Source organism: Cervus elaphus, chromosome 11, assembly GCF_910594005.1.
Source record: "Cervus elaphus chromosome 11, mCerEla1.1, whole genome shotgun sequence".
Taxonomy (NCBI): Eukaryota; Metazoa; Chordata; class Mammalia; order Artiodactyla; family Cervidae; genus Cervus; species Cervus elaphus.
Genome location: NC_057825.1, coordinates 39791740 through 39815934, shown reverse-complemented (window position 1 = coordinate 39815934; position 24195 = coordinate 39791740).

Here is a 24195-nt window from a genome sequence, read left to right as displayed (position 1 = left end):
TCTCAAAACATGCAAATATTCCTTAAACTGTGGAGAAATGGCAAAGCTCAACAGGGGCACTGAAGCAAACAGGGGCTTAAAGATGTTAGTGACTTTCAGACTTGGATCTCTGGCTCTCTGGACTTGTTTAGGATGTCATTGATTTACTCCTTCCACAGAGGTGGAGAGAGAGGACCAGGGGAGATAGGTTTAATTAATCTTAAATATCTCTGCAATTTAAGAATTGTAGGCCTGGAACAGTTCCTGTACTAACATGATTAGCAAATATTGACTTTCGAATACAATAATAATGTGTCATCTGAAACCCTTGATAAGTAACTTAAGTACTTCCTTAGCTTGCATCTTATTAAATTAGATGAGGTATGGTCGAGGCACATTACACAAAGACATTGAAATGAAAAATCAGACCTAAGGGTTTTAACATTGATTTTAAGAGAGCTAAAAGTCACAAAGAAAACATACATGCTTCAGTTCTGTGGCCTATGAATGTACGCTGTCTTATTTTCTCTGGATGGATTCCTTAAAAGTGTACAATAATTTTCATGGTGCAACTGTAGTAAACATTCACAATTTGTGACCTTTTTGGCAGCTGTAATCAATCATCAGATTATGTATGATGACCATATAATTTTAGTTTTATGGAAGGTTAACTTACACAGATTATGAGCTTTTGATGTTAAAATATGGAAGAGCGGGCCAGGGTGCACTAGGGTGCCTGTGAATATGGTGAGGATAATCCTCCCAACCTCATTCATAAGGTTTAACTTAAAAATGTGTACAAGTCAGCTAAAAAAAAAAGGAGTTTGAAGATGTGATACTAGTCAGCTGAACCCTGAAGATTCTTACTGTATTGATTAGTTTTCAAAGGCTGCATGGCATGTGTACTCTACTTACAACAGACTTGGAATGAGGGGAGAAAAGCCTCTAAATGTCATCAAAGCAAATGGTCTGTGAACAGTTGCTTCCAAGCTGGTCATCAGTTGCCTGGGTATTTGGCCACAAAGCTTGTAAAGAGGTTTCTTTGGAAGGGAAGGTATCACAAAATGTACTTCTTGGCCAGAAGATTTCTGCTTAAATAGTAGGACACATTCATTCTTGCTTGATACATAAAATTAATTAGAGAATTAGCATTCCTTATGAAAATTTGCCTGCTTTTAATCCTTTTCTTTAAAAAAAGAAAAAAAAAAAAAAAAAAACCACAGGAATAGACCCCAGGCCTTTTCTGTTCCCTAATGAAATTGCAAATTGACTTGTGTTCAAATGGTGATTGAGTAAAATGAACAATTAAAAATGTATTGCTAACAATGAGATCTATCAGCCAATCTCTTTAAGGATTAATTAGTTGCAGGAACAATCTTTCTTATACAGTATACCAAGGAGAATAGAGCCACAGTGGGTGGACAAGGAGGTGTCAAGGAATAACTTTTTAACATGTGCATGAGCACATATGTATGTGTATATGTTGTCTTACATATACACATATGTAGGACATAATGGAGAGATATATGTAAGCATCTTTATGGGTTTAAATGATAAAAATGAGCTGCAGCTTCCTTGGAGGTATTTATTTCACCTTAGCTAGAATGATTTGACTGTTGCTGATTAGTGATCCATTAGTTAGCTTGAAGGCAGCCAACAGATTTTACTGGTCGTAATTTATCATTAAAGCAGAGAAATGCTCTAGGTATTTAAATAATGTATGCAGATAAATTCACTCTTATTTTTTAAATTATCCACCTGTACCAACCTTGTAAGAATCTTTGCCCCATATCAAAAGTTTGCTCTGTGAGGAAATTTTCAAAGTTAACTGAAAGGAAAAGCCTTTCTTCCTGGTAAGTTTTGCATTTCAACCCACCCCTTCACAAAATATCTGAAATGTTTCAGGTTACCTTTGCAGTCCTTAAAAATCCTGAAATTATCTCCACATTCACTGTTACAAACTGAGGACTTATCCTGCAAAATCTGATACCTCTATTGTTTCTTTAGCAAGGATTTCAGATACTGTAGGGATAAACTAGAGTCCCCAGGACCCATTTCAAAGCTCCAGGGGAAAATGGACATCGTTTTCTTCTTCACGACTTGTTTAAATAGAGGATGTTCTAGAAAATGTCATTTTTCTTAGGTTGCCCTAAAGTCAGATCTTCTCATTGCCACTATTGTGCCGAGTCAGCCTAAAAGGGCATTTAGCATTGAGGCATTCGGTAACTACTGCTTTCTTGGGCTTCATTCTCCCTACAGGGCATTCCAAGAGATGAATAATAAGTGTGAATAGGAAGAACAAGTTTCCAGTCCTGTCAAACTAATTAGACTGGTGTAGAATGAAGTGAGGCTTGCCATTAGGTTAAGTTGAAAACATGTAAGGAAAATCATTCAAACCATCTGAAAGGATTTTAAAAGTTTTCATGTTTTTGTGTATTTGCGTGAGAGATATTGTATATGTAGATAATTGTGCACGAATGTATATCACCTTTAAATGGAGACTAGTCTATGTTTTTATAGACCATGTACAACATATGTAAAAACAGACATGGCAGGCCAGTTGAAAAAAGGACAGGCACAATTCAAATCACTGTTGTTAAATGAAAACAGACAAACAAACATGAATAGACCTGACTCTTTTACTTATAAGAGCAAACCCTGGTTCAGTGCTAAGAACTGTGTGCAGTGAGCTAATGAGGAGATTCATGGGGGCACAGGGAGCGGTGCAATTTGGTAGTTGTTTTAACTAGGCTCCAGCTTGAGCCATAGACCTTAAGAAAGCAAAGATGCAAGAGAGGGAGAGTTACATGGGAGGACTGTGGGTGTCTTTCAGGCAAATTTTAAAGTGATCTTTTGAAATACATTTCCATATACTCCACTCTATTCTGGGAAATTAATTTTTGGTAACTGATGTAATCAATTTGTATATCTTTAGAACACTGACTGCCTTGTACCATATCCACAAAGCAGGCTTGACAAAATTCCAGGATGCAAATCCATGTTTTCATATCAAGTACCAAAAGGGATGGCTACCGCCACCCTAGTCATTCTAGTCAAGTGAGGTAGTTTACCTCCACCATCACGAGACCTATGTTCATTTCATTCATTTAAGTCTTACCACATAAATGTTGGTATGTGATTTCCTTTTTGCAAAGGGCATGCAGTCCTGAAACTACATTTTCATATATCCAATTTTTCATCATCCTTTTCTTGAAACTTTACCTTTCACCTCACTCTCTTTAACTCCACTTTCCGAAATCACTGCAGATGGTGATTGCAGCCATGAAATTAAAAGACGCTTACTCCTTGGAAGGAAAGTTATGACTAACCTAGACAGCATATTAAAAAGCAGAGACATTACTTTGTCAACAAAGCTCCGTCTAGTCAAGGTTATGGTTTTTCCAGTGGTCATGTATGGATGTGAGAGTTGGACTATAAAGAAAGCTGAGGGCTGAAGAATTGATGCTTTTGAACTGTGGTGTTGGAGAAGACTCTTGAGAGTCTCTTGGACTGCAAGGAGATCCAACCAGTCCATCCTAAAGGAGATCAGTCCTGGGTATTCATTGGTAGGACTGATGTTGAAGCTGAAACTCCAATACTTTGGCCACCTGATGTAGTGAGTTGACTCACTGGAAAAGACCCTGATGCTGGGAAAGATTGAGGGCAGGAGGAGAAGGGTATGACAGAGGATGAGATGGCTGGATGGCATCACCGACTCAATGGTCATGGGTTTGGGTGAACTCCAGGAGTTGGTGATGGACAGGGAGGCCTGGAGTGCTGCGGTTCATGGGGTCGCCAAGAGTCAGACATGACTGAGCGACTGAACTGAACTGAACTGAACTGAACTTCATGTTCCCTTTCCCCACAGCCTAGCATTAACAACATTGATAGACCATATTTTAGGACCTCTTCTGTTAAAAGGAAGAGAATCTATAATTTTCAAAGGTCTTTCTTCTCTGCTGGTTAATATCCTATCCTGCTGCCTCTTGGGTGGTAGAACTCTATAGCCAGTTCCAAGTAGAGAACTCTTTCTTACCATCAAGTTATTTTCCCAGTTGACACCCCATTTCATTATGTTTCATTCACAAGGTAGAAGAAGACAGAACTGTCCTTATTCTGAGTCCAAATGCTGGGATTGCTTTCTCATGTAACTGATGTAAATGTCCCCTGCAAAATGATGATGGTAAGAGACATCCAAGTACCTGTTTTGGCAGGTGATACCAGGATAACTCCAAGGTATCTCTACCTTTTGCATGTCAAAAGGTTTGTTTTAATGACTCACCCTTCCCCCTCCCCAACCCCGCCCGCTGCCCAGAGAGACTCAACTGTCCTTCTGCTACAGAAACAAGACATGTCATCTCCTACATGAAAGAAATTCATGCCCATGATGAGCAACATTCCAATTAAAATTCATCACGAATAGCAAGCTTTATCTCTTTCTTGGATAACATGAATCATTTGTGGTGCTGGAAACAGGCTTCATAAACCTCCACTGTTACAGAACGTCTACTTCCGCAAGAACTTGTTTTATATTAGTAAATAAAACATCATCTGACACTTTTGTCACTTATGTCTGGGTGCTGATGAAAATAATGGGAATGCTCAGAGGTTACGGGACATTGTTTATCAAGGCATGTAGGTGACACCACCAAGTGTAAGTAATGCTATTCAGCAGAATGATTGATCCTGGCTGCATATTTTAAAGCCCCTTTCATTGCTTATCGAAACCTTTTAGGTAATGCACTCCTCTCAGGTATCATTTTATGTTTGAAAAGCTTTATAATTCATAATGAAAAGTTGCTTAGTTACCCCAAGTGAATCCATAGCTTCAATTATTCTCCGTGCAAATGATCGGACTCCATTTTGACCAGTGTTTATGGTGTTTGGCAATTTTTCAGTAGCTACTTTGCTCTGATATGATGAATTTCTTGCATAATCCTCTGCTTTGCATGTGAGGAGGTGAAATAATCTTAGTAGGTAGAAAGAAAATGGAAGACCTGCATGTTTTAGTTTTGGAAACATCCGAAACATAACATCACTATGAAAGAGTGCCCAAAACAATACCAGTTAGTCTAGATAAAGACACCCATAAGAGACAGGCACGTGCTGATGAGACCAGCCCTGGGACAGCCCGCCTTCACCTTGTCCTACGGCCAGCTTGCTGTGCATAAGACACTGCAGCAGGGTAGAGGAGGGAGCCCCAGAATTTACCAAGTTGGACTCAATTGCCAGGAAAATGCTGTCATTTTTCTCATTGGTATCTTTTTCTAAGATTATCATGGGTCTCTTTCTTTAACAAAATGATGTAAAACAAATCCTCAAATGTATTAAGTGGCTAAACATGAAGCTATTGCCCTTGTACAGAAAGAGTAGAGACATACATAGCTGTTGAGGAAATGAATGAATTTAGTGATTCAGGAGCCATCTGTGTCGTGATTAACTGGGCCTCGACTTTGGGAAAGTGTCGATCTTCCCCTGCCCTTAGATGATTTCTGTCTCCCCAACACTGTGGAATTCTTGCGTGCTCCAGCATTTCTGATACTGTCTCTATTTCATCCAACCCCTTGCCTTCTCTTTGTGAACCAGTGGTATATAATTGTGAAATGATGCCTGTAACAGGAAGCCTGGGGAAAAAGATGAAAACAGCATGGGTCTTGAAGTCACACCAACCCAGGTTAAAATTTGCAAATTTCTGATTTGCGACAGTCTTGAGAGAATTACCTGATTCCACACAGCCTCAATTTTCCCACCTGAGAAATGGGAATAACAATAGAGACAGTCTGTGTGTACCTTCTAGGAACACTCATTTATTTTGTTTAACGCTTTGGTGGTACTTCCTGCAGTACATGCCAGGTTTTGCTCTAAGCATTCGATGTACCAATAAGGTAGCTACTGTCTCTACTTTACAGAGGAAGCAACTGAAGCACGAAGGGGTTAAGTAATTTGACCAGGGTCACACTATTAGTAAGTGAAAGAGCCAGGATTAAAACCTAGTCAGGCTAGCTACAGAATCTGTGCTCTCAACTACTGTACAAAGCTGCCTTCTGTCATGGTAGCTGCCATTATTATTGTCATTGCTATTATTATCATGATCACTGCAACCCAAAGCACACGGAAGGTTTGGAGTTAAGGGGAGAAGGGCGGCCCATGTGGTGCCAGTTAGAGCAGTGTTACTGAGTCAAGGCCAGCCCTTCCTTTTCACTCTTAACTCAAAGCCTGTGGACAGACATCATCCCCAGTGAGCAGCCCAGAGCTGATACCACAGCATCGCATCCTCAGTTTTGTAAAGTGATAAGTGTTCACATAGCCCAAGGGCTCAAGGCAGCTGTAAGCCATCGAATTTTCTTTTCTTCGTGTCAAATACACATGTACTCTTGATATAATGTTAAAATATCCCCTCTTGTTAAGATCTTCACCATTCAATCCATGTGTAGGGCATCTTTTATTGAAAATTAATTTTACAGAGGAGAAACATTTTTTCAATTAAAAGATAGTTCTTTTCGAAATCTTTCATTATGTAGATGGCAATAACAAATGTACTCTCCTTTTCAAAACAGACATTGGCTGAGCTTCTTTCAAAGAGGATGGCTACTTTCCCCCTTCTTGAAAGTGAGAAGATGATGTAAAATTATCACCATGAGAGAAAGAGAGATAGAGAGTTGTCACCTTCTGGAGTCATCAGCTAAAGTTATTCAAAAGAGGTCCTGGCTTTGTCAACTCTGCTTTTCCCTAACAGATATCCCTAAAATCAATGGAAACCAGGATTTCAAAGAACATGGAAGTAACTATTGAGCTCAGCCAAATGAACTAGAGATGGACCAGAAAGGGGGAGGCATCTCAGATCAAAGCCTATTGTTCACCATAGGAAACAAAGTCATACTTACAATCACAGATGATTGTGATCTAATTCTTGGTGAAACAGTGTAAAACCATATGGAATACACCTTTGTTTCCTAAAGACTGATCAGAAAGAATAATTTAAATTCATTTAAAATTTCTATAAGCATCACCACACTTCATTTCTTATCAAGAGCTACTCATATCTAGAGAATTTGTAAAATCAGTTTAAAATGACAAAATATTCCTGGAAGTTGTATGTGGATATTTTTTCCTGCCTATGTATAGAATTTTTTTTCTACATGAATGTTAATAACAGAATTATTCATAATAGTCAAAATATAGAAAAAACAGATGTCCTTCAACAGATAAACAGGTAAATTGGGCTATACTCATACAATGGAATACTGTTTAGCCATAAAAAGGAACAACAGACATATTGATACATGGTACAACTTGGATGAACCTGAAAAACATTATCCTGAGACATCAAACACAAAGGTCACCCGTTATATGATTACTTTCATAGGCTATATCCAGAATAGGTAAATCTATAGAATCATAGAGCAAATTAGTAGTTACCAGGGTCTGAGAGGGAAAAATTTGGAGTGAGTGATTATTCAATGGATGCAGGATGCTTTCTGGGATAATGAAAACATTTTGAAACTAGAGGGAAATGGTAGTTGCACAACACCGTGAATACACTAAATGCTACTGGCTTGTGCACTTTAATTGTTTACTATGTGCATTTTTGTTGTTATTGTTTAGTCGCTAAGTCCTGTCCGACCCTTTTTCGACCCTATGGACTGTAGCATGCCGGGCTCCTCTGTCCATGGGATATCCCAGGAAAGAATACTGGAGTGGGTTGCCATTTCTTTCTCCATGTACAGAATTAATGAATTAACACATCCACAATAACCAAAATCCTCATGAGAGTGGTTGAATGCTTTCATCTTCCAATCTGGACACATGTGAGAGTGAAGGCATAGTGTAAACTCTGCAGAGGAATCCATCCTATCACGGGCTTACTTTCCTGTAGGACTAAAACGTCTCTAGCAAGTTTCATGAAATTCTTTAAACGCAAAGCACACTTATGTTTGAATGAGAGAAATGGAGTATAGTTGCATGATCAAAATTTTAATACCTCCTTTTAATAGTACTCGATTACATGAGGTGAGCAGTAGCATTTGGTTATCAACCAGTAAGAAAAAATTTAAGGATAGCAGGAAAAAGATTTTTGAAAGTGGAAATCCTGAAAGGAGACCTCTGCTATGTAGCTGTCGGCATCAGAAAAGACTTTCCACATCTGAAATGCTGGCCACTTTCCAAAAACAAGAGAGGAGGCTACGTGCACATCTTAATAACTCCCTCACTTAAGTTTTTCTGTTTCTGCTTCTTCTATTTCTAAAATAAGCTATCTTAAAAAGCCTAAGGTTGAAAGCAGGGGGTGGAAAGACACATGTATTGATAATCTGAGATTGACAATTTTTTTTTTTTTTTTAAAGATTTGGTATGTCCAAAGCATATGCTGTGCCTCATGGCCAATATGGAAATGTCAGGGGTTTAATTGGCAGCTGTGAACAGCAGCACCTGCAAACAGCTCAGGGCTTGTTCCTGTGGCCTGGCAACATTCTTACTTTCTGCTTTAAATAAAGGCTTACTCACTGGGACAGAAATAACTGACAATGGATGATTGATGATTGCCCATCACGCAAGGGCTGACATCTACCATTCACCAGGTCCGTTTTCCAGTGCACGTCCAGATTTCATTAACAGGGGCGTGACATCCAGGAGCAGGCCTGCTACAGATGGCTCTCAGTAACCTATTCAGAGCACCTAGAAGAGAGAGACCTAGTTTTGTTAACCTGGAGAAACAGAGCACTGGCATTTCCATATGCCTTGGGAAGATGGTTTTTAAAATTCTCTTTTCTGTTTTCCTGCCTTCTGTGATGCTTTTGTTTTGTGAGAGTTTGTGTAGTTTCATGTTAAGTATCAGGTTGCCTTATACAGTTCTCTGATTCTCATTACAAACTGGCTTGACATTTGAAGGATGTGATCTGAGGAAGAGGCATCCTAAAGGAGTTATATTTCTAATTATTAATGTGTAAGACTGATGTCCAGGGACTATTTCAGTTTTGAGTACAGTAATGTTTACTATTTCAATTAAGAGGGACAAAGAAAGTGCAAAGAAATCAATCCACTGTGCAAACAAATGGCTAACGTGCTTTTCCACACCTGGACATCCGTCAGCCCATGGTGGGCCTCTAGGTACAGCCAAAACACACCGGCAAATGCAGTATATTGGAAAGAGCCCTGGTGTTGCAAACCTTGGAAAATAAACACTGCTAAATTAAAGCAGCCGTGCAGTGTTCAATAAAACCCAGAGCACCTCCGGGCAGGTCTTTTCTTGCAGGAGGCTAACATTTAGCTTTCCTTTCTCCCTGTTTCTTCTCCCCAGGGTTGCTTTTACCCACTGATCATCTTTTGCACATCTGCCTTGAGTACTTCTTCCCTCCAACTAAGGTTTGCTCTTCTCTGATGCACTTATAAATATTTTCAATTTTTTTTGTGACTAAATCACGGTGTTTCTTGCTCTCTCTCTCCCTTTTCTTTTTTTTCTTTTCTTTTTTTTTTGTGGTCTAGCTTTGGAACACTAACAATCCCTACATGCAATTTTAGGAGGGTGATGAGTCATTATACTAAGTAATTGGGTCTTCTGGAATTTTGCCCAGGGGCTTAGTATTTCTTCTGCAGCTTACAAACTTATTTCTACAAATAGTTGTATTATAGGCACTTCATTCACCAAACCGGAATCAAACAGCCAATTTGTTTTGAGCCCCTTTCTGAGTCTCACCATATTCTCCTAAGGAAATAGGGGAGACTGATACACTGTCATTTCCCAGATAGAGAAACTGGACCAAGAGAAGCAAAGCAGCTGGTTCCACACCTCCCACCTCTAGCTAGCAGGAGCCTCAGTGAGCATCTGAGACCCTGCCTGGCACCAACGGTCTTTCCACAGGACTGTTTGGTGAGTAAGGATGTGGACTATACCTCACAAATCACCTGCTTATTCGAGTCCTTGACCCACGTGAAACAATTGCCAGAGAATCACTACCCTGTAAATATCCTAATTCAACCAAAATCATTTTGTGAGCACCAGTGAACAAGGATAGATTCCCAGGAATGTCCCAGATATGTGCAAAAACACTATGCTAGTTGCCACTCAATATATTACTGCAAAATCAGGGAGGTCTGCCTTGTCTCTGATGTGCTGAATATGCATCCATCTAGCTGGCTGTCCAAATCACTTTATTTTTGGGGGGGCCATAAAATCTGCTGTCTCCCTTTTTGTTTAACTGCATTCAGTTTTACAGCCTCTCCCAGAAAGAGCAGCTAATTATATTTCAGCAGAGAGAGAGGCAGGTGTTAGTTAAGATATAAGTCCTAGTTTTAGCCTTGACAGTTCATGCAGTTCAGCTGGATCCTGGAGTAAAGTCATCAGTCTGGAGAAGTGCCATCTCATCGTTTTAGGTCTTCCTGGGTTTGCAGGGGATCGCGTGACCATAGATGTGAACTCTGAGGTTGGAAATGACAATAATAATTGGCAATAAAGTTTGAAATGGTTGAGTTGTTGTGTGCCTACAAGGAAACCTGGTTCATCTGTAAATCCAAATGAACAGACATGGAAAATGGCAAAGACCACTGGGATAAGCAGTCAGACTCCTTAGGGTTGAATTGTGTCTGCACATTTACTAGTTATGTGACCTTGGGCAAGTAATTTACCTTCTCCACTTCTGTTTCTTTATCTGAAGTAATACCAGTATCAATCTGTAGGTCGGGGTGAGGATTCAATGAGGTAAGATATGTAAAACGCCTAACTGTGCCTGAGACAGAGCTAGGTATACATATTCTTATTTTCAGAGAGCAATTGTATCCCAAAAGGCTAAGCTCTCTGGGATAACAGCAGAGATAGCAAGGGCAGAAATGAGAGGAATATCCAAAAGCAAATCGTTTTCTAATAAATGGTGGCATTTCAGAATATATCTGAAACAAATGTTTATTCTTGAAATGAGTGTATTCCTCCAGTAGTGAGATTATCTTAGTTTCCAGGAACATGGTATTTACAGTCCAAATGTCCAATCATTTCTGTGAAAATACTCTCAAATTCTTCTGATGTGCTTGCGGGCATCTCTGGGTGTACATGTTGTGTATGTATAACTTTCTTATAGATTTGGACATAGCAGGGGGCAGTATGGGCCTTCCCTCACAGCTTAGTTGGTAAAGAAACCACCTGCAATGCAGGAGACCCCGGTTCGATTCCTGGGTCAGGAAGATCCCCTGGAGAAGGGATAGGCTATCCATTCCAGTTTTCTTAGGCTTCCCTTGTGGCTCAGCTGGTAAAGAATCTGCCTGCAAGGCGGGAGACCTGGGTTCGATCCCTGGGTTGGGAAGATCCCCTGGAGAAGGGAAAGGCTACCCACTCTAGCATTCTGACCTGGAGAATTCCATGGACTACAGTCCACGGGGTCGTGGCAGTATGGTATAGACCAAGCAACTAAATGATTTGCTGAATTTTCACCTTTCTGACTAAGTGTTTTAGTCAAAGCCAGTCCTTATCCCACTCTGTTGACAGTAATTTCCAGACTACCTTCATGGAGTCAGCAGTTTTCCCAGGAATCTGCCAAGTGCAATGGCACATGATAGACCCTGCTACTTTCCTGTCTCTGGAATAAAGTAGACCATGTATCTGAGTGCTGAATTTTGTCATTTTTAGTGATGAATAGTTCAAAAAATTTTAAGACTGCCTCTAGCATCTGCATCTGTGTATACCAGGTTTTCTTAAATGCTTCATTGGAGTTCTAAGGGTCAAAGTTACCCATGACTCCCTCTTCCATGTTCTTTTAAATATGATTTCTTATGTACAAATCACCTTCTTCTTGTGACCATAACATGCTACCATTCATATTTAAGATTCTACTCAGGTTTACCTCTTCCTCGGCCTCTCCAGAAAAAAATTAATCCCTCATTCTCCAGGCTATTTTTTTCCAAATACAAACAAGATTTTATATGTGTTAAGCTGTATAGCATTTCTTTGTTTTGTATCAATGTCTAGACTGAAGTCTTTTCCACACAGCAGTCTTTGAAAGCAGGGCATTTCACTAATCTTTATACCTCCAGTCCTTGTCAAGACCTTTACACACAAGGTGTGGTGTGAAAAGAGCTCTTAATAGTTACATAGTTACTCAAGGATTCATCTAAGCAAATATATGTGAATAAAATTGTATAGGAATAGAAGATTTAGCTTGGGCAAATAAAGCACTTCTTGAGAAACATGCCTTAGATTCAAATAGTTCTTTATCTGATGCTTCTGACAGCACAACCCAAGCAATATTTGCATGTGTGCCTGCCTGACTCCTCTATGCCTGGGATTCTCCAGGCAAGAATACTGGAGTGGGTTGCCATGCCCTCCTCCAGGGGATCTTCCTGACCCAGGGATCGAACCCATGTCTCCTATGTCTCCTGCATTGCAGGTGGATTCTTTACCCACTGAGCTACCTGGGAAGCCTGATGTTTGTTGACTATCCCCTTAAATTCTTTAACTCACCAAGTCCTGATTGAATAGCTAGAATCACGGCAATTTAATAGGTGTGCACACAAGCAAACTTTAAAAATGGTGATAATGACAGAGAATTATAAGCTTTGAGATTTTCAAGTCTTAAGTGACTCAATTCCTAATGTCGGAAAATCACTGTGTTCCTATCCTTTTGCAACAACATATTTTATGTGAGTGACTTTCCTCTTAATTTAGAGAGAAGGAGAATACCCAAAGCAGTTAATAAGGACAGAATATCTATCTATTTATTTATTTGCTTATTTTATTTTTGGTTGTACTGGGTATTCATTGCTGTGTGAGGGCTTTTCTCTAGTTGCAGAGAGTAGGGGTTACTCTCTAGTTGTGGTCACATGGGCTCCTCATTACGATGACTTCTCTTGTTGTGGAGCATAGGCTCTAGGACGTTTGGGCTTCAGTAGTTGAAGCACATAGGCTCAATAGTTGTGGCTCATGGGTTTATTTGCTCCATGGGCATGTGGAATCTTCCTGAACCAGGGATGGAATCCTTGTCCCCTGAATTGGCAAGTGGATTCTTATCCATTGTACCACCAGTGAAGTCCCAGGGCAGAATATCTGAAATAATTAAGCTGTGAGGAGCAAGCTGTGAGGACTGGGAAACAAACACATTCATTGCTTCTGGGGATGGATGTTGTTCTTACTGGAGGGTAGTTGGGGGTGGGGGAGAACAGGGATGCCCTCCACACCCAATCTCCTCCAGGCTTTTAGAGCAGAAAATTCTTCACGATTTTCATTAAGAACCATCATATCAAGAAGGCCTTCATTTAGCTATAACAGATTGCTCTGGGGTGTAATGTTTTTCAACTTGAGAGTAAGTGTTTCTTCAATCATTTTTTCACAGGGAGAAAGTGGTTGTTTTGAATGCATGCAAAATGCAAATAGAGTGACTATGGATATTTGGGGAGTTCACGCATACTAAGTCCAGAGCATCTTTGATTTAAAAATGGAAAATTGGCAAGCGATTCATCAACACTGGCCTCTAATTGCTTTTACTGTCTTCACAAAATAGAGATGCTATTTTAATGGCAGAGATGTTTCCCTTTGGCAAGTGGTTCTGGAGTAGGCGCAGAAAGTACAGGGGTATTTTCCTCTAAATATACAATCTGTGTCTTCAGTTCTGCAAGCCTGTGATTGACAGAAGGCATTTTAATTTTAAAACATGTTTTCCAAAGTGCCTAAACACACACTTACATGTTAATAGTTATTACATGGTATTAGATGGAAAATACACACAAACTTAAAAAAAAAATTGTTGACTCCATGTATGGCCATACAATGGAATATAATGGAAACCAGAGAAGCAGAGGACTTGTGTCATTTTACAGGCAAGGCAAAAAAAAAGAAGAAGAAGAAAGGAAAAAAGAAACCTTTAACAATTCAGTCATGTTAAAATTAGGAGACAATACTGACAAAAGAAAACACACCCAACATTAAAGCAGCGTAGTCCTTCTCCATCACAGCAGGTCTAGACAGCTCCCACAGCTGTGTCTGCTCTCTCCCCAAGTAATGTGTGGCCCTAGCTGGAGGGTAGCATGAGCTCAGAAGGGAATGTCAGCACAGGGTCTTAATTAACTTCCCTCTGTTGCAGGGGTGTCTGTATCACACTGAGGTTTTGCATCTTCTGTGAAGCAGCCTAGTGGGAGAGCCTTAGGTGCACCACACTTTGGCTCACCAAACCACAGTGTTCCCCGACCCTCCTGAGACAACATATGGTCCCTTCCTGGAAGAACAATATGAGGTTCTGCTTGCCCTTTGGGCCAGATTTCAACCTCCTGAGATGTTTTTCCTGGTCTGAAGGAGAGTCCCTGTTTCACTTAATGTGGTGTTTGGTCAAGACTGTGCTTGGGGTGTACCTCAATGCAGCCCCAGATGGGTCTAAGGCTGGAAGGCAATGGGTAGTTTTCTCCATGCCTGATGGCTCTAGGTGTTCTTCAACTTTCAGGAACAAGGAATCAGCTCTCCTTCCCATGTCCCCAGGACGGGTTCTAAATGCAGACATCGAAATGCCTGACAAGAAGAGATTGATGTCAAGCAGGGCCCTGTGAGGTTCCTGGGCATGGAGGTCTTTTTGTCTCCCATTCCTTGTAGGCATAGAGAAGGCAATGGCACCCCACTCCAGTACTCTTGCCTGGAAAATCCCATGGACGAAGGAGCCTGGTAGGCTGCAGTCCAAGGGGTCGCTAAGAGTCAGACACGACTGAGCGACTTCACTTTCACTTTTCACTTTCATGCATGGGAGAAGGAAATGGCAACCCACTCCAGTGTTCTTGCCTGGAGAATCCCAGGGATGGGGGAGCCTGGTGGGCTGCCATCTATCGGGTTGCACAGAGTCGAACACGACTGACATGACTTAGCAGCAGCAGCAGCAGCAGCCTTGTAGGTAAGCTCCAGCCTCCATGGCTTTCCCTGAGTTCCTAAGGGCAGAACAGTTGCTAATCAGAGTGTGTGTTAGTCACTTAGTTGTGTCTGACTCTTTGTGACCCCCATGGACTGTAGCCCATCAGACTTCTCTGTCCATGTGATTCTCCAGGCAAGAATACTGGAATGGGCTGCCATTTCTTTCTCCAGGGGATCTTCCTGACCCTGGGATTGAGCCCAAGTCTCCTGCATGGCAGGCAGATTCTTTACCATCTGAAGTCCAAGTGAAAGTTGCTCAGTTGCATCCGACTCTTTGTGACCCCATGGACTATACAGTCCATGGGATTCTCCAGGCCAGAATACTGGAGTGGGTAGCCTTTCCCTTCTCCAGGGCATCTCTGCACCCGGGGCTTTAACCCAGGTCTCCCGAATTGCAGGCGGCTTCTTTACGAGCTGAGCCACGAGGGAAGCCCAATCAAAGGAAAAGCAGCAACAAAACCACCAGAGGCAAGATTAAAGGGACCAGAAAGGCCCATCAAGTTTGGGAGACTGGAGCACTTAAGACCCTGCCCACACCCTAATCTTGTCAACAATTCTACCCTTTTGAAACTTTGCAGAAGAAAGAAGAATACAAGACTATTACTGCCTTGATCCTTATCACATGCTTCTGTCTGACTATATAACCTCTTTCTACTCATCAGGGAGGGGAGCACAATTTTTAAGGAGCTAGCTTACTGTGTTTCACCTTTGTTTGGCAAAGTAATAAAGCCACTCTTTCTCTCTCCTCCATAACTGTGTTTCCATATTTCTGTTTGGCACTGGTGCACAGAGAGCCAAGATGTTGGCAACAAACTCCAATATAAAATAAAATTTTAAAAATGCCAGACAAGAATATTGCTAATAAGATCATAGAGCATAATCCATCAAGTTAGGTGCAGCTCTTTACTCATGAGCCCGTCCCCCAATTCTTCATGGTAAACAGTGACATTACATCTAATCTAGTCTCTCCTTCAAAGACAATAATGTCTCTTTCTTCTGAACTCCTGTGACATTGATGACTTGTCTCTACCCGCAGCTCCCAACTCAACTGGTAGGAGTCTGACACTGTGATGGCCTCAAGGGAGGGTGACAGGCAAGATCCAGTGTTGCAACACTGTTATCAGCCAAAGGGAGGAGGATTTTGTTGAAAGCTTAGATGATCAATGGCAGTGACAGCCCTGAGAATCACCCTAGGGTTTGGGGATAGTAAGGTTGAAAAATGACACAGAAGTGGTAAACGTTTTAGGGCAGGGCTACCGTTTACTATAAACCTCATGGAGGGCAGGAACTTTTGGTCAGAAAAAAACAATTTACTACATCTTCACTGAACATAATGGGGCTTCCCTGGTGGCTCAGAAGGTAAAGGGTCTTCTGTCAGGAATGCAGGAGACCTGGGTTTGATCCCTGGGTCGGGAAGATCCCCTGGAGAAAGAAATGGCAATCCACTCCAGTACTCTTGCCTGGAAAATTCCAGGGATGGAGGAGCCTGGTAGGCTACAGTTGCAAAGAGTGGGACATGACTGAGCGACTTCACTTTCACTGAACATCCAAGTAAAATTGTCTTCCAATTGGATGACAAAATGGAGTTATTCATAAGGAAGGCTCCCGTTCTTTCCTGAACAGCTCTCTGGTCTGGGAGTCAGGAAACTTGGGCTCTTGTTCCAGAGCTGGGCAACTAAAGAGTTTCCAAACCTTGGTATGTCCTCCTGAATCTGCTGCAGCATTGGGTTGCCCCACTTCACTGAAAGACTAAAAGAGACAAATTTTTTGAAATTATGAAGCTCATCTTTATTCCAGTTTATTCATCTGTAAAATGACATCACCAATGTGACATGATGATTTCTAAAGCTCCTTTTTTCTCTAACACAGACCAAGCTATGATTCTGATTATTACTCTCTGTAAGGCTTTCTCATTGTTCTCAGATACTTGAAATAATACACCTTGTGTACTTAGAAGCTGGATATTCAAAATTCTTTTTAGACAAGTGTTTAAGTGGTGTGCCATTTGCAAATGCTTGTGCTTAGTCACTCAGTTGTGTCCAACTCTTTGCAACCCCATGGAAATAGCCCATCAGGCTCCTCTGTCCATGGGGATTCTCCAGGCAAGAATACTGGAGTGGGTTGCCATGCCCTCCTCCAGGGAATCTTCCCAATCCAGGGATGGAAACCAGGTTTCCTGCATCGCAGGCGGATTCTTTACTGTCTGAGCCACGAGGGAGGACCGTTTGCAAATGCTATTTGGGGCCAATTTTTTTTCTTGTTGGATCTGAGGTGGATCATAGGAGTTTGCCTCCAAATCCCCATTGTTCACAAAAGCATGCCCAAATCTGAGAGATTTATAACTTACCTAAATGCATCATTATCATTGTCATCATCGTCATCTTCATTTCTTCTTCATTTTTCCCCTCTAGATTTAATCTACTAGGCCACACTGACCGGGTTAAGAATTTTTCAAAAATATAAATGATCTAAAAGTTACTCTACTTGGCAAAACAAAGGCAGAGTAAGTAATTTTTCCAAATATCTCTTCAGACATGCCTTATAAGGAAGGTTTTCTTTCTAGGGGGATTTGGGCCCTCATTAATCTATTTCTGCTTTCAACAGTAAAATGAAAAATGGAATGAGATTATCAAAATGGATAGTCTGGTGTGGACCTGATAACATGTTTTTGAAAAGTGGTTTACATTTGACATTAGTTAAGCTCCCTGGGCCGGAGCATCTCAGGTCTGCTATGTGAGGCCTGTCTCTACTCCCAGCTTGGATACAAATATGCTTTATTGGTTTTAAACGCCTCTCAGGCTAGTTGGAAGGATGGATGAATTCTTAGGGCGGTAAGTATTAAGTCATCTGTAGTACTGTAAATATCCCCTCACCCTATCTTATTCGGTATTTATACAAAGACATTTTTATGTAGCATGCTTTTTCCTCAACCTGGATATATTTATTTTAAAATTTTATTCTCTTCATAGCATATAATTTTTGATGCATGGTACAGAAAGTATAAAGTGAGCAATTTAGATATTTAAAACGTGATGTATCTTCCTTCATACCCTTTGGCACACTCAAAGTCCAGCTCCTTCTAATATCAGGACAGTCTGAGAGGACTGGAAAGTCCTATTTCTAGCAAATTACAAGAACATTGGCAGTTAAACCAGCTAACTTACCACTTAAAAATAATCTTCTCAAAACAGTATTTCAGAACAGTAACTTAAAGAAAACCAGCATGCTGACAACAACCAACCTTTATAATCTTGCTTCACTGGTTATGATGATTGTGCTTCTAATTAAATGTGTGATTAGCAGAAGTGACTGAATCCACACTATGGCAGATGTGGCCAAGATAAGGGTGTCATCCCTGTATCTCACTCAATTGATTAAACATTTCTCGAAACCCCTAATGCTCTTCATGCCACTCAGAATCAGGTTTGTGGAGTAAATCATGAAATAAACTGCCCTCTCCTGATGTCCTTTAACGAGTGGAGCCCCGTCCTGCTCAATACAAAAGCCACTGAGAGAGGGTCCATACTAAGTTAAAGAGCTTAGCTCTTATTGAGACCAAATTCAATGACTTTAGTTCAGTTCAGTTCAGTTCAGTCGCGCAGTCGTGTCCAACTCTTTGTGACCCCATGAATTGCAGCACACCAGGCCTCCCTGTCCATCACCAACTCCCGGAGTTTACTCAAACTCATGCCCATCGAGTTGGTGATGCCATCCAGCCATCTCATCCTCTGTCGTCTCCTCCTCCTCCTGCCCACAATCCCTCCAAGCATCAGGGTCTTTTCCAATGAGTCAACTCTTCACACGAGGTGGCCAAAGTACTGGAGTTTCAGCTTCAGCATCAGTCCTTCCAATGAACACCCAGGACTGATCTCCTTTAGGATGGACTGGTTGGATCTTCTTGTAGTCCAAGGGACTCTCAAGAGTCTTCTCCAATACCACAGTTCAAAAGCATTCATTTTTCAGTGCTCAACTTTCTTCACAGTCCAACTCTCACATCCATACATGACCACTGGAAAAACCATAGCCTTGACCAGATGGAACTTTGTTGGCAAAGTAATGTCTCTGCTTTTTAATATGCTATCTAGGTTGGTCATAACTTTCCTTCCAAGGAGTAAGCGTCTTTTAATTTCATGGCTGCAGTTACCATCTGCAGTGATTTTGGATCCCCCAAAAATAAAGTCTGACGCTGTAGCCAGTGATATTTCCCCACAATGTGCAAAGAAACAAAAAGTAAGCAGGGAGCTGCCCAGAATGCAGATTCCCAGGCTCCACACCCAGCGGTGCTGATTCAGTGGCTCCTGGGTAGGGCTGGGGGCACTGTACCTTTAAAAACAGGCTCTTGGGTGATGTTGGTGACCATATCAGTGGCCTGAACTTTGAGAAGCACTGGAGAAGATCCTCCTAGGAACCCTTAGGTGGAAGGTTTTGCCCTGGACCTACATCAACCGTGTTTGAGGTCTGGGAACTCAATGTCTCATACCTCCCACAACAAATTACAAGAACATTGGCAGTTACGTGAGGATGCACGAATGCATTCTCCTTATTGTACAGAAAAGTTCCAGAGTCTAGAGAGAAGTGACTTACTTGAACTCATGAAACACAAAGGGACAGAACTAGCTGAGGAATCCACACTTCTCTACAAAGGACAGCCATCTTTCTTTGGCAGAAGGGTCTTGGCACTAAATTCTCCAGTCGAAGGCATGAGCTAAATTAATGACTGAGGTCAAAGGGGATGGAGGAGTCACCTCTTCAGTCCCTTCCTATTGCTCTCTTTTCATCCTGGATCTGCTCCCCATTCTTCAGCCTGCAGCCCGGGTTTTGGAGGTCTCTTCCAAAGTCCCTGCTGCTCACTGTCTCATCACCATTTGGCGTCCTCTATTTCAGTAGATTGGTGATACTCTATTTACTCTTAAAGTCAAACTGTGGTGTTGAGTTCCTAATGTGGCAACATTGCATCAACAGAGGGAAAAACAGGTACTTGTAGGCATTCGCAGAGCAGCTGCCACCTCCGGTGAGACCTCTCACTAGTTTCTCAGCTACAGCTGCACAACTTTTACCGTTCATGCTCTGTAGACATACGTCAGCCGGCTCCCCCACCGGCCCCTAGCGGATAGCTCATAGTCACTGCTGGCCAGTAGGCTCAGCAGATGCGCTCCTAGGGGGATTGATTTTTACCCATTTGGGAGCATTTGGGGAAGGATCTTGGGATTTGTCTGAAGTCGTAGACATCTTCTGATATTTCTACCCAAACTCTGTTTTAACCCAGGATGTTAATAAAATAAAGACGATTCAGAAATGATATTCCAGGGTGTGGTTTAAAACAAGGATTTAAAAAAATGTTTTAATCTAGTCTAAAAGGCCATTCCAAAAAAAAAATAAATAAAATAAATAAATAAATAAAAGGCCATTCCAGGACTTCCATGACAGGAAGACAAATCTATGATGTTTTGTACTCCTCTGTCATTTCTCAGCTGAAATCTCCGTAGCTCTTTATAAATTCTCAACAGTACTTGCAAGTGAGAAAGAAAGTCTTCATTTACCCCTATTGTGGGCAATACTTCTTAAGTAAGATTACACTGCAGCCTTACCAATCAGCTGGTTAATTAGAAAATTTGGTAACAATTGTTCATTCAACTTCATAAAATATTCATTATTCAAAATAACCATGCAATTGCCAAATCTCCATCCCACTTTTTGCTTGACAAAGTTTTGCAAAAGAATTTAAAGACTAAGTGTGTTTGTGTGTTTCTGTGTACAAGGCTGAACCACCGAAGAGATTTGCCCAAGGTCACATAATAGTTCCCTGCCATTTCCTTTATTGTCTGCCCTCAAATCCTCTTTCTGTAGTAAGCAAAGGAAGGGAAATGACGCTGGCTTCCAAATTTCATTATAAAAGCTTCCATTAAAACAAAACGTATTGTGTATTATAATTGTAACCAGAAGCAGTGAGGGCAGTGGTTTTCAACCTTGTGAGAATTGTGGGGCTGCTGTGAAATGCGACTGTCTTCAGTGAACCCCATCCTCTATCCGGCCTGTGAATTATAGGGCATTTTCAAAAAATTACTACACTGCACACAACCCAGACACATTTTATATCTTTTTTTTTTTTTAGTTACTAAAATGGACATAATTTTCTTAACCAAAAAAAAAATATGGTAGTAGTTCTTGTGGTACACTAGTATTCTGTTTTCCCTAAAGTCCAAGTTTGAGTTTGCATACACAAAACTGTTTGGAAAAACAAAAACGGTAACGTCAATTAAAACCTGTTTTTGTTTTTTTCTTCCCCCTCCCAAACAACAAGCCGCAGAATTCAACAGCTATTTTTGTATGTAGTGGTTGTTTTGAACCTGCTGGTGAATGTAAACACAGATTCTGTCTCTTTTTAAAGTTACAGAGGAGTTCAATGAACTTCGGCCATGAAAACAATGACAAGTAACATTTTCTGAATGCTTACCCTGTGCCAAGTCCTTAACAGCCATGAATTTATGTAAACCTGCCTGGAGAGACAGATATTATGATCTCCCTTTTACAGGTGAAAAATTAGGCTTAGAGAGATGGAGAATTTGCCCAAGTTCACCCTGGTGGGACAGTGGAGGAAGCAGAGCATCTGGGCCCCATGGCCCTTCCTTCAAGCTGCACGGCTGCCTGGGTGAGACACTTACCTCTGATTCACACTGAGGTTCTGAGTCTCTGAATAGCCTTCTCCGCAACCACTGGTTTTACAAAAGATACTTGGAAACCACTATTAAAAATGTGGAGTTCTCCATTAAAATTCTGAAATTAAATTCAAAATCTGTTTTACTCACACCCATGAAACTTGCAGAAAATACCCAGTTCCAGAGGAGTTATTACCCAGGTCTTTGAACTTTAATTACTCCCAGGACTCTGAACTTCATGGACAAAGCAAATAATGTCATTGAAAGCTAAATAGAGGTTCAGCAGATGAAAGAGACATCACAGTTTTCTCCACTCTTCCTCCTCCTTTACTTTTGTAGACCTTGCTTTATCAAATTGGGGAAGAGATCTGTTTCATGTGCAAAGAGCAGAAAGCAAGGGAGTTGGGATGGACATCTTTCTGAAAATCTTGTTTCAACTCTAGTCAAGTTGAAACCACACACCTGCAGATTGACACTTGTGTTCCCAAAGCAGATATCTACAACCAATATTCTGAAAAGAAAAGTACTGAATCCCTCCCTAGCAATGACATGATACTCATGTTGGGATAGACAATGCAACATTTAGCTTTTCTGTAATGCACTCAGAAGCCTGGGTTGGACAGGCTCCTTCTATCAGTAAGAATGGCCTTTTAAAGCACCAGCAGTCCTGGTGGGAGACAGATCCTGAGTCTCCTTCAGGAACTGAAAATAGGGAGTTCTTCCTGTTAGACTAATGAATGGCCTGTCTGGGACACTGGTTGTTTCCCTTTAAAAAAATGTCCTTTTATGTATGTAGAATTGGAACTTTTTTTAGTAACAATTCCCGTAACCTGTTTCAAGATCTTTCACGGACTTGCCATACCTAAGAGACTCTATCTTAGTTTCAAAGTGGAACAAAATATATGGTCCATATTTAATAATCTCACATTTTTGCAAAGTGCTAGGAGATGCAATCATTTTTTTCTCATAAGGTGAGGCCTACCAACCACAATTTTTCAATCACTTTTACTTTTGGATCCAAGTGAAGGAATAATTGAAAGGTGCATTCCATGTTACACCAAATAGGTGCAAGATTTTTTTGTCAAAGTATTTGATACAATTATGAAAGAATTCCTCAAAATTAAGCTTCCTTTTTAAATTCCATCTTTGGATATCCAAGCTGTTCACATATGCCCAGATGAAAAAAGAACAAATCATGATGGATTTTTTAAAAAATTATTTAATGAAGATAGTTGATCTTCTTAGAGTTTTTCGAATATGCATGCAGGCCACCAAAATATATTTATAAGTATAAATGTATAAATATATTTGAGAAGTCTGCTTGCATAGTCATATGTGTTTTATACAGATATAACTTCAGCTCAAGTAGCAACAGTGACCTCTAGTGTGCCATTTTAATTTTCTCACTCTGCAACTTCAACTCATTGTTTCTTTAACCTCTAGGGCATTATTTAAACAGAATTTTCCAGCTCATATTTGTATTTGGTCTAATTTCTGTATTGACTCTATATGCTGACAACTGATTCTTAAGAGACCTTCTTTGATCCTGGTAATGTATGATAAAGTAATTGTGCCTTCAATTCATGACTTAATTATAGTACATAAAGCTGTCATTTACATGAATAATCACCCACCCCTCCCACTGCCCCCTCTCCCCAAAAAGACCTTCTTTATTTGCAAGAAGAATTTAAAGTTTGGCTTGAATAACTCGTTGAGCTCTAAGACACCAGCATCCGCACGAAGTCATGTCATGTTTGCAAGACTGCTCCTTTTATTTGATGACACCCTCTGTTTCTTTTTATCAAAATGAATTTGAGAGAAAGATCAAAGAATCCATCTGATGGGCAAAACATTATTTTGGTAATTGAGTGTTTGGGGTTTTGTCCTGGATGTGAGCTGATGTCAGGACAGAAGCCACAGAACGAAGGGCTGCAGCTCTGGCAGCCTAGGTCAGCACTTTTATTCCAAGTTCCTCTTTTCAGGAGTTTATAACATTGCAATAAAATTTATTATGGGCTGGGACTTGGCTTACGGGAGCCTGGGCTAACACTGTAAAGTAGTATGGAGAGGTGTTTTTTTTTTTATTTTTTTTCCAAGCGAGTGCTTGAATCTGTTGTGTCCTGTCTCCCTTTAGAGGGAGTTCAAAATAAAAGTCTGGTCAGACGGACTTGATTCCCTTTGGTCTGTAGGCACAGGCAGTTGAAAAGAGCCCCCCACCTGCTCTATGGTAAACTCTTTTAGGATGATTTGGAAAGGAAAAGAAAAAAAAAAACAGCAATAAAGGAGTAAATGTTTCCTGTAAATGAAGGAGGCTCTTAAAACTGCAGTTGTTGGAAAAGATCCTCTAGGGTTGGAGAGGGAGACATGAAAAGGTATTCGAGATTGTTTTCTATAATTGGGTGATCTTCTGTGCCCCCCGACAGCTGGGTTTGTTGGCAAACAAGAAGCTGCATGTGGAAAACATGCTTCAATCTGTATAACTAAGCAAGGCATCAAAATAAGCATCCTCCCCAGGTTAAAAGCAAAACAAAACATGAAGAACACAGACCCATGGATAATCAGGCCGGAGAATGTGAGTATGTGTGAGTAAATCTGATTTTTAATGACGCAGATATACAATATATAATATATGCTCTACGTTTGTATTTACTACATATCTTATCATGCATGCCTCCCTTGCTATTGTCTTTCTAT